The sequence below is a fragment of the Falco peregrinus genome, chromosome 9, assembly GCF_023634155.1.
Source record: "Falco peregrinus isolate bFalPer1 chromosome 9, bFalPer1.pri, whole genome shotgun sequence".
NCBI lineage: Eukaryota > Metazoa > Chordata > Aves > Falconiformes > Falconidae > Falco > Falco peregrinus.
In genome coordinates, this window is record NC_073729.1 from 31,612,546 (window position 1) to 31,622,064 (window position 9,519).

Sequence of the window (9,519 nt, forward strand, 5' to 3'; positions counted from 1 at the left end):
CAACCATGCTGTTTTGACATACTAGTTCAAGAGCTGTCACTTTAATTGTAAGAATGGGTGGTGATGCAGAAAACCAGCAGTAGCAGCAACAACAACAACAAAAAAATATTACAAATTCCCAACTCATAAAAGCAGAGCTTTAATGAGATTAGTGGAGATGGCTGGAGGGGGTTGCACGCTGTATATATATGCAGGACGAAATGAGCATGCCGCCTGCATCCAGAGCATCTCGCTGAGGGACTCAGCCCTTCACAAAAATGGTGAAGTTTACAACCCCCCCTTTGACAGCTGAGAAGATGAAATGGAGAAGAGAAGAGCTGCAGTCTCAGAGGCATGCAGGAGACCAGAGGCTGAACAGGAATCAGGGTCCATGTCTCTGTGCTGTGCTGCAGCTGGCAGCACTTGTGAGACATCGAATTGCGGAGGCTGATGTCAAATTATTGACGTTTCCAGCTAAGGCAGCAGGTAGCAATAATCAAGATTTGCTACTCAAACTTTTCTGGGGAGTTGTTCTCTTCAAAGGAAATGGCTTCTTACTAGAAATAAACTTTCAATCTCCATTTGCCCTTCAGATTTCCTTCAAGTTGTTCATGTTTTTATTTAAGAAAGTCTTCACAGGCACCAAAACTACCCAGTTTGTTTAACACCTTTCAAGTTGACCGAAGATTGCGGTTTGGGGAGGGGAAAAAAAAAAAAAAAAGCCTTGATTTTGAGACTTGCATTTAGCAAGAAATGAAAAACATTCATTCTCACCAACCTTTCTCACTTAGAAAAACCTCCTCAACAACTTCTATCCAATCCTGCTTCCTAAAAAAAAAAAAAAAAAGAGATGAGAAATAGAAGTGCTCTGTGTCCCCCAGCAAAGCTCTGGGGTTTCACAGCTTACCCATTGGCCACCATGACCCACCACTTGTTTTACAATCGAGTGACCCCCATGACTTTGGGCAGAGAGCACCCAACAAGATCAGCGACCCCGGGACTCTAAAGCCAGACCTGTTACCTGCATGAATGAGCTGGGGGAGGAAAAAAAAACACCCAGGGGCACTCACAGCAATGAGTTTGTGATGCCAGGGCTCAGTGACAGGGCTGTGAAACCCTCTACAACGTTGGGATAAATTCCAAGACAGTTTATAATCCAGAGCTCATATTCTCTCAATCCTATTTATTAAAGCAATAAGAAATTGCACTTCCCATAGCACCCTGGGCATATTATTATACTATGTAATTTCCTTCTGCAAAAACCCAATTAACTGTACATGTCTGTACCCATTCTGCCAACTATATCATTTTGTAATTTTGGAACAGCAGCACAAACTGCCAGGGAGTTATCAGTAAGAACTGTTCTGCAATAATTAATAGATGCAAAGATTAAAAAGAGGAGCAAAATAGGCACACAAATTAACACAGTCAATTATAACATAGCTAACTACAGGCCTAGGATCTTGCGTAAAATGAATTTCCTTATTAAGTTTTACCATTGCCCCCCCTCCATGACAGGTCAAGAAGGAGACTGAACATGAGCCGACTTGAGAACTGGTTTGATTTCCCTCCATGCTCAAAGGACAGAGACCTGAGAGCCAGCAGGCAGGATCGCCGCTGGGGATCATGATCATCTCTGTCCCCCTTTCCCCCTCATCTCTGATCAATAGGTGACAGTCATGCTGATAAAAACCTTCCATCATGGACATTGCTCTCTTATCTTAGGCACCTAAAGCCTTCTGTGGATCTGGCCATTTTACACCCTTCCAGACCCTTTGAGAGGCCAGGGTGGGCACTGCTGGCCCCACCATGCAGCTGTCTGCGGCCCCCTTGGAGACCACCAACGTCCATTGGGTTCCTGCACAATGTTGGCTGCTCCAAGCATGGAAGGCAGCTTTACCTTGTCCCAGAGCCTTTAGAAAGCCCACTCCCACCCAGTTTTGTGGAAAGCCTCTGCTCCAAGCAATTGAGATTCTTCTGAGATTTGGTGGGGTTTAGTGTAAGGCGGGAACACAAAGCACAATCCAGACTATGAAAGAAGAAATTCTGCCCCACACTAGAAACCTCCGCTACTAATGAGGAGTTTGAACATCTACTTCTCACACTGATTCTACATAACACCTTTTCACTCCTGATTTCAAGCAAAGGGCTGCTTCTGCTGATCACCTCAAGCTCTTCTCCAAGACCCCAATGCACTGAAGTGATCAGTTTTTTAATCAAATCCTGCACGCAGCAGTGAGAAGACAGCCTGTGAGAGGGAGAAGGATGGACCTTATCACCCGCATTGCCTTTTGGTTTGGCCCAAGGCTGTGCATTTCTGGAGAGGGTTAAAGGATTTGGCTGGTTTTAAAGACACTCCGGCCTGCCGTGTACTCTTCCATGAAAGTGAGGTCACTTCCCAGATGGAAGAGAGAAAATGGCTTTTTGCATATCCACGAGCTAGAAGAACAACTCTATTTATGCTACATCTACCCACTTCTTACCAAAGGTGCACAACAGGACAGAACAGATCCATTGCAGGCATACAGGATATATAAAAAAATGGATGATCATAATCCTGGAAAATGTATTTGCCTAATTGCATGGCTTCCACATTTCCCAATAAACAACTTCAATACAGTCATTAAGCCATTTTTACTGAAATGTACTACCATAAAGCTAACGTATTGGCCATTGCATTTGCACATTTTGTTTAATAACCCATTCCCACTAGGTTAAAGTAGCAACCATTCCAGTGTTCTTGCTTTGGAAGCCACTTCTAGGCGCTTGAAATGCTGGTCAGAAGCGCATTTGGAGATATGGAACATCACAGGGCGCTTCTCTTGCTACCTATTAGCAGCGCAGCGCCTCTCCCTGCTCCTGCCCTTCCCTGCCTGCCTGTTCCAGCCAGGCATCCTTCCTCCCCCTCACCCAGCGGACACCGGGCAGAGGACACTGCCCATCACTCCTGTGACACTTATGACTTATTGAATGGGTTTATTCCCATGACTGCTTATGACTCAGTGCTGCTCGGGGCTCGTACAGCTGCTGTGTGGTGAGGAACTCTTAAAAAAAGACTTGTTTCAGGCAGCGCCAGGCAGCGGGCAGGCAGCAGATGTGCCATCCTGCCTCACCGCCAGCTCTGCTCCCTTCTCCTTCAAGGACACAGGTGACACACCGTGACTGCATGGCTTGCTTCAAACTCCAGCTGAGGGCAGCTGTAACACACCCTGACACGTCAATGCCTTTACATTAGTAACACCAATTACTGATGCCAGCTACGGTAAACGCTCCCCTCTCTCTGACAACCCCAATCACATCAATTTAATTGTACGTTGGTTTTTACATGTAATTTTCATTTCTAGGAAACCTCTGTTAATGACTATTGATAGTGCAATTCTAAATGTTACCAAAAAAAACCCCAAAACAAAACCAGAAAAAACCACTTTAGTGGAGCTGAATGATTTCTCACATCCAAAGGTCCCATTTGCCATCAGGTTGTTTTGCATTTTGACACAGAAATTAAGCCACACAGCTGATGTGCTAGAGAAGTCCCCATACTTGCCCTGTGAGCCTGCACCCAAGATGTGGTGGTCAGCTGTCCATGATTTCACACAGGCAGGGCCATCCTTCGGAGAAACAGCATTAACCTTGGAGACTATTTGCATTTGAAGGAAAAAAGAAAGAAAAGCCCATCCACATTACAAACAAAACCACAGCTATTCCCGAAACGCTGCGGTTGCGACTGGAGCCGCGAGAGATACAACTGCAACTGCTGAGCCAGGCGCTGGAGATGCCCTGCACCATCAGCCCATCGCCCAGGTGCGCATACAGCCTCTCCTCTGCACGCTCAGCATCTCCGACAGCACAGCTACCTGCCGGATCCTTCTGCTTTGGGGTTTACTACTGACTTGCAGGCCAGCTGCCCTATACACGGTACGAGAAGTACACAGTAAATTCTGCCCACTGCTTCATATATTAATTCTATATTTATATATAAATATTTAATATATATTTATATATTAAATACATATCTATTAATAACAACATTTGAACTATCACTGGCAAATAGAGACCATTTAAATTCAAAATTTAACTAGCTCAGAGTGAATTACCTCTGGCCCCTTGGGAAGGGCATCTACCTGGTCCCCTGAGCTGCCACCAGCTGGGGCTCTGTGCACGGGAGATGCTGTTGAAGGTGGACCTGTCCTTCTGTTGGTACCTGACATGTAGTTAACATTACCAGTGTGGGCAGTCCTGCTCCAGTCAAGAAACTGCTCTTAAAAACTGGTTTAGAAATTCGCATTAGGTCTAAGCCTTTAATCATTAAAACTGAGACCTTCAAAACTTAAAACTAGGTAAAGATCTATTGGATTATTGAGACAATGAGACTGGAGTAACAAAGCAGGCGTGAACATTGCTATATAGGATACAAAACTGATCTGCCTCTGTGTTCTCCACGTATATAATATTTTCAAAGAAAATGCTCATATAAGGAAGCAGTGTAAGTGGGGAACAAAGCTGCAGTGACGCACAGAGGGGCACTGCTAGGGCTGGCTGGGCTACCATATATACTTACTTCTCTGTTTTGACATTTGCTGTTTGATGGCAAAAGCTTAACCAGTTTTTGGAAGCTGAGATGTTTATGTTCACCAGGTCCTGCAGTTCGTACTCCACTATTCTGTGGAAGAAGGTCTTGCAGATTCTTCTCCGTGGCTGTCTTTTTTGTCCTACCTTTTTGTTACCAAATCACGTCTGGGGTGCCCCCCGGCGTGCCAACAACACCCCGTCCCCATCAGGGCGGAGGGGCAGTTTCACAAGTCTCTCCCCGCAGCCAGGCAGCTCTGAGGACAAACAACAAGAAGAAATAGCATCTTACAGCAGAAGTCTTAATATTTCATAGCCCTGTGCCGGTAGCAAGCTTATGGCTCTAAAGGGTCATTTTGTGCAGAGAAGACTGCAACTCATTTTGGCAACCTCCCAGCTGATGATGATTTCATTTTTAGGGGAACCTATTCCTGCATAAAGCCTTGATATTCCCCCCGGTGCCCAGAGCGCGCTCAGTCTCTCACAGCACAGCTCCTTTCCCATTTGTTTAGATGTCAGAGGTAAAACAAGGCAGCCTCACGCTGCATTTGTCTCCCCTACACACAAGCATGCCACCCTGGGAGGTGCTGTGCTCCGGGGGCTCGTGTATTATGTCTTTTGGAGCTGGCTGTCAGTCCTCAGAACACACTGTAACTAAGGCTTTCCAGCTTAGCCAGCATAATAAACAGTGGTGGGTTTCTTGGAAATATTTAAGCTTTATTTCTGCCATAGAAAGATGAATGGCTTAGGACTTTATTCCTAAATTGGGCAGATGACATTAATATTCAGAGTGCAGCACGCAGAGGAGCTCAGCACGCAAAAGCATGTACCTGTCAGGATTCACCCTAACCAGGCAAACCGAGGGGGAAAAGCCCGGCAGAACACAAGCTCCGTGGCTGTGGGCTTGCGTAACCACATGCAATCGGCTCTTTCCACTGGTGATCACAGGCTGCATTTTCACACTGCTGTGCCCAAACCAGCACAGCCGATGCCCCCAGCGGGGAGCTGAGAGGGAGAGGTGGGTGAGGTGACTCACTTTGTGCCTGAGCATCATTTGTGAAACAGCTCGCTCATTTATCCCCTTGAACCAAATTCGAGCTTTAAGCCACACTCCTTCTTAAAGAATTTCAGGGATCTGCTTCTGTATTGCATCCAGCTGCTAGACACAGTTAAAACAGAGAAAGGAAAAATAACAGCATCCTGTTGTCATGTTGGAGAAACCCCGTTTCTCCACCTAGTATCCTTCTAACACAATTGAGAACTGTTTCCTGGAGATGCTCTCCTATATCCCACCATTTCTCCCAGCAGCCAGGATGCTGAATCAGGTCACAGGTGCTGCCCCAGGGGAGCCCCCCACAGACACAAGCACACTTGCACTCGGATGGGGATGGTGTCCAGTCGCACTACGTGCTCTCAGACAGGAGCTCCAAGCACTCACAGATCAGCCTCAGCTTGTGGGTGAGCAGGAAGGCACAGGATCCAGCAAGCCAGGCAGCGTCGGCTCGCCCCCGCCAGCAGAAGGAGCTGAGGAACTCCCATTTTTCCCATTTTGCAGACAGCTTCTGCTCCACCTGTTAACAGCTGAAAAATGGTGCAAGGGATACATCAAGAATCGGTTAATTGGTCTGAGGATCGTTACGGAAGAGGAGGAAGGTGAAAGCCCAATAGTGCTGGCATCATCCTGCACCACCATTCCAGGAATCCAAAAGCCGTTAGCAGCACGGAAAGGGCACAACAGAGCTCAAGTACAACGAGCACAGAGCACAGCAGGTAACAGCAATGGAACAGGGAACAGAAAGAGCGATGCCGACCTCTGCCCAGGTCCCAGCACAGGATCTTCAACCCTGAGGATTAGGGAATGGTGGTAAAAAGAAACATTGCACCTCCTTTGTGGCATGGACCAGGGTGTGGAACTCCTGGCTTTGGGGGAGTATGGGGTCACACACTGTGCCTGAACTCAGGAAAAAAGGTGATATTGTGATATTGGTCAGCAGACACGGACAAACTGCACCATGGTTCCACTTTTCTCCCTTTCCAATATCAATTTGTTTACAAGATGCAGCCGAGCACGTCCTGTCCCGAATGCACATCCAGGTCGCACAGTGTCACAGCGAGCTGTGCACATGTGTCACAGGACAAGCCCAGCTGGGGGTACAACAGCCCAGCAGCCTGGAGACCCTGCATAGCCCTGGGGATTTAAAAAGCTGGTGATTTGACGGATGCATAGAACAGTCTTTACAAGTGAATGTATTTCACCCAGCTTGAGAATGAGAGAACCAGGGTATTTAAAAAAGAAAAAAAAATATCTTGCTAATATTTGGGGTTGTAGTTTTAAGCTGCAGGAGACATGTTTACAGAACAGAATAATCTCTGCTGGTTCAGACTCTCCTCTCCTTTCTCACCTCTACTCCTCCACTTGCAGTGTCACGACTATCACCAAGCAACTAATGTTATAACTGGAAAGGACTTAAAAAAACCTTCTTCACAGAAAAAAAAAAAAAGAAAGAAAGAAAAAAAAAAGGCAGTGATCTTAATATTTAAGGACTCAAAATACACAAAATGAAGGGTAAAAAAAATCAGGTTTGGAAAGCTAAAGATAACAGAGTAGTCTCATTTATGGAGTATTGCTGACTCCTACCATTCATGCAGAATGTGCTCAACTTCTCTGGCCACTGAGCAAAAGAAAAAAAATAGTTTGTCCTGAAAGCAACAAGGCTATTTAAGAAAATCACATTTTTTTACTGTTCTTTACCTTTACCTTTGGCTCCTGAGCTTTCTGGGCATATCTTATCTCTTTTTTCCAAATGCACAAGGGCTTTCTCCCTAAGAAAGGAAGCAGATCCTCATACATTCATTGTTGAATGGTCTTTTACCACCTTATGTTTCAAATGCAGAAGAAAACTGTTGAATCACAGGCTGGGTGCTACAGGGTTAAGGTGAAGAAAAGCAGAATTCTCCCAGGGTCTCCCTCTATCTCCATCATGACTGGAAAGATTTCTCTACAACTGAGAAAATCACATGGCTTCTACAGCAGTTTGTAAAATGGCCTGGATTTCTTGCTTGGCTTTTCATCATTAAAAATTGAGATCCTCAGCTGGAGAGCAGAGGGAAGTTAGGAACATCAATCAAGCTTAATTTTCCTTTTGCATAAATCAGGCTCACTGGTTCTTTGGCTTTATTTGCTCTTCTTTCATCTGGAGCCAAGCTGGTGCCTGGAAGATGGAGCTGCATGTGCACAGCTGGCAGCGCCTCATTCTCCATGCCCAACAGGATGATTTGTGGAAGATGAGGACTACGCTCCTGGCTTCATGTACTTGCCTTGGGAGACGTTCTCCTGGTGATACCCACTGGTGAAAGGTTTTTAGCATTGTCATGGGAACGGCTGTCATATTTGGTGAACAGCCTCTCCTCAACGTCTGGCTGCCTTGCATGTTTACTGTACAAAGCCATTTTTTCAGGAGTATTTTGCTTTGGATTTCCAAGTCTTTCCCAAAACTCAGGCAGCAGAAATGATGGAGGTTATGATGATGATGATGGTGATAAAGCCCCTATAAGGAAACAAGCAGGACTCAATATGTGTCTACACCATGAGTGGATCTTCATTTGCAGGGAAAGTGATCTGACAGCTTCATTATCTTCGTCAAAGTAAAAGGCTCACTGTTGCTCTCTCTCACACACACACACTTGTATCTCCTTCCTTCCTCCAGGAATTTACCAACAGGATTTGTCTGTACAGTCACCCAAAGCGTGGAGGTGAAGCCAGCACACTGCACAGCCCTTTTTAGGATGTGCTGATGCAATGAGACATTTGCAATGTCTTGTTTCATTAAGAGACATAGCCAGTGTAGAACCACAGCTGCTGTGAGGGTCCCTCAGGGACTAATTCTTTCATACTCCTGCATCCCCAGGGTTTTGGTGACAGAAGCAAAGACTGGAAGTCCTACCAAGCCAGCACCAGCAGCTCTTGTTAGGAACTTCTGTTATCAGCTCTCAGGGCCAATGCAGCAGCAAAAAAAAAATGCTGACCAACAAGTCATTGGCCATAGGAACAGACTATTTTGTGCTTACTAATTTAGTATCACGGCTGTCTCACAAGCAGGACCCAAAAGAGAGCACTATTGATAAATAACTCATTTCGGTCAATTCAAAATGAGGGCTTTTTTTCTCTGACATTTTCCTCAAAACAGAAGCTTGGAAACAATGAGCAGGCTCAATGAAATACTTTGTTTGACTCATGTTGTTTCCATTCTTGAAATAAAACTCCAAAATCAAAGATCAAAGCACTTCTTAGGAGGTATAATAACATTCCACCACTTCTAAATCCCCCTTTTTCTTCTGTCTCCATTTACGAGGACTAATCATCAAATGTGACATGAATCCACAAGCAGTTTCAGTCAACCTAAAGTGCATTTTAGCAAACTTACCATGAAACTCCAAAACATATAATGAAGCCCGGGTTCTGTAGTGATCTGACCCAGATTATTATATCTAAGCAGCCTATTCTCAAACTTCTCAACTCTCCACAGCTACCTTCGCTCACTTAAAAAACTGATTCTGCAAACTTCCTAGACATCAAATTTACACCAAACCTGGCTAGAGTTTCCTACAGTTTCTGCCAGAATAGGACAAAGTATTATCAAAAGAATGTCTCTTAGGGTTCACTTATTCCCAAGACACTGAATCAGGAGGGCAGTCTGGTACCCTGAAAGGTTCACAACCAAACAGACTAGTGTCAGGACTAAATCTGTGACAGAAAGTACTATGACAGTTTAATAAAAGTCATACACATAAACATAGCGCAGATAACAAGTATACTCAGTAAATAATAGGTACTGCAATTAATGTGCTTTTAGTTGCCACATCCTTTCACTGATGACAATAAGGCTTTTCCCACTTGACACTATCATTTATAACCTTGCAATACAGCCTTTTTCTACTTGACTGGTTCTGATGTTATAGGAGAAGGGCACTGGA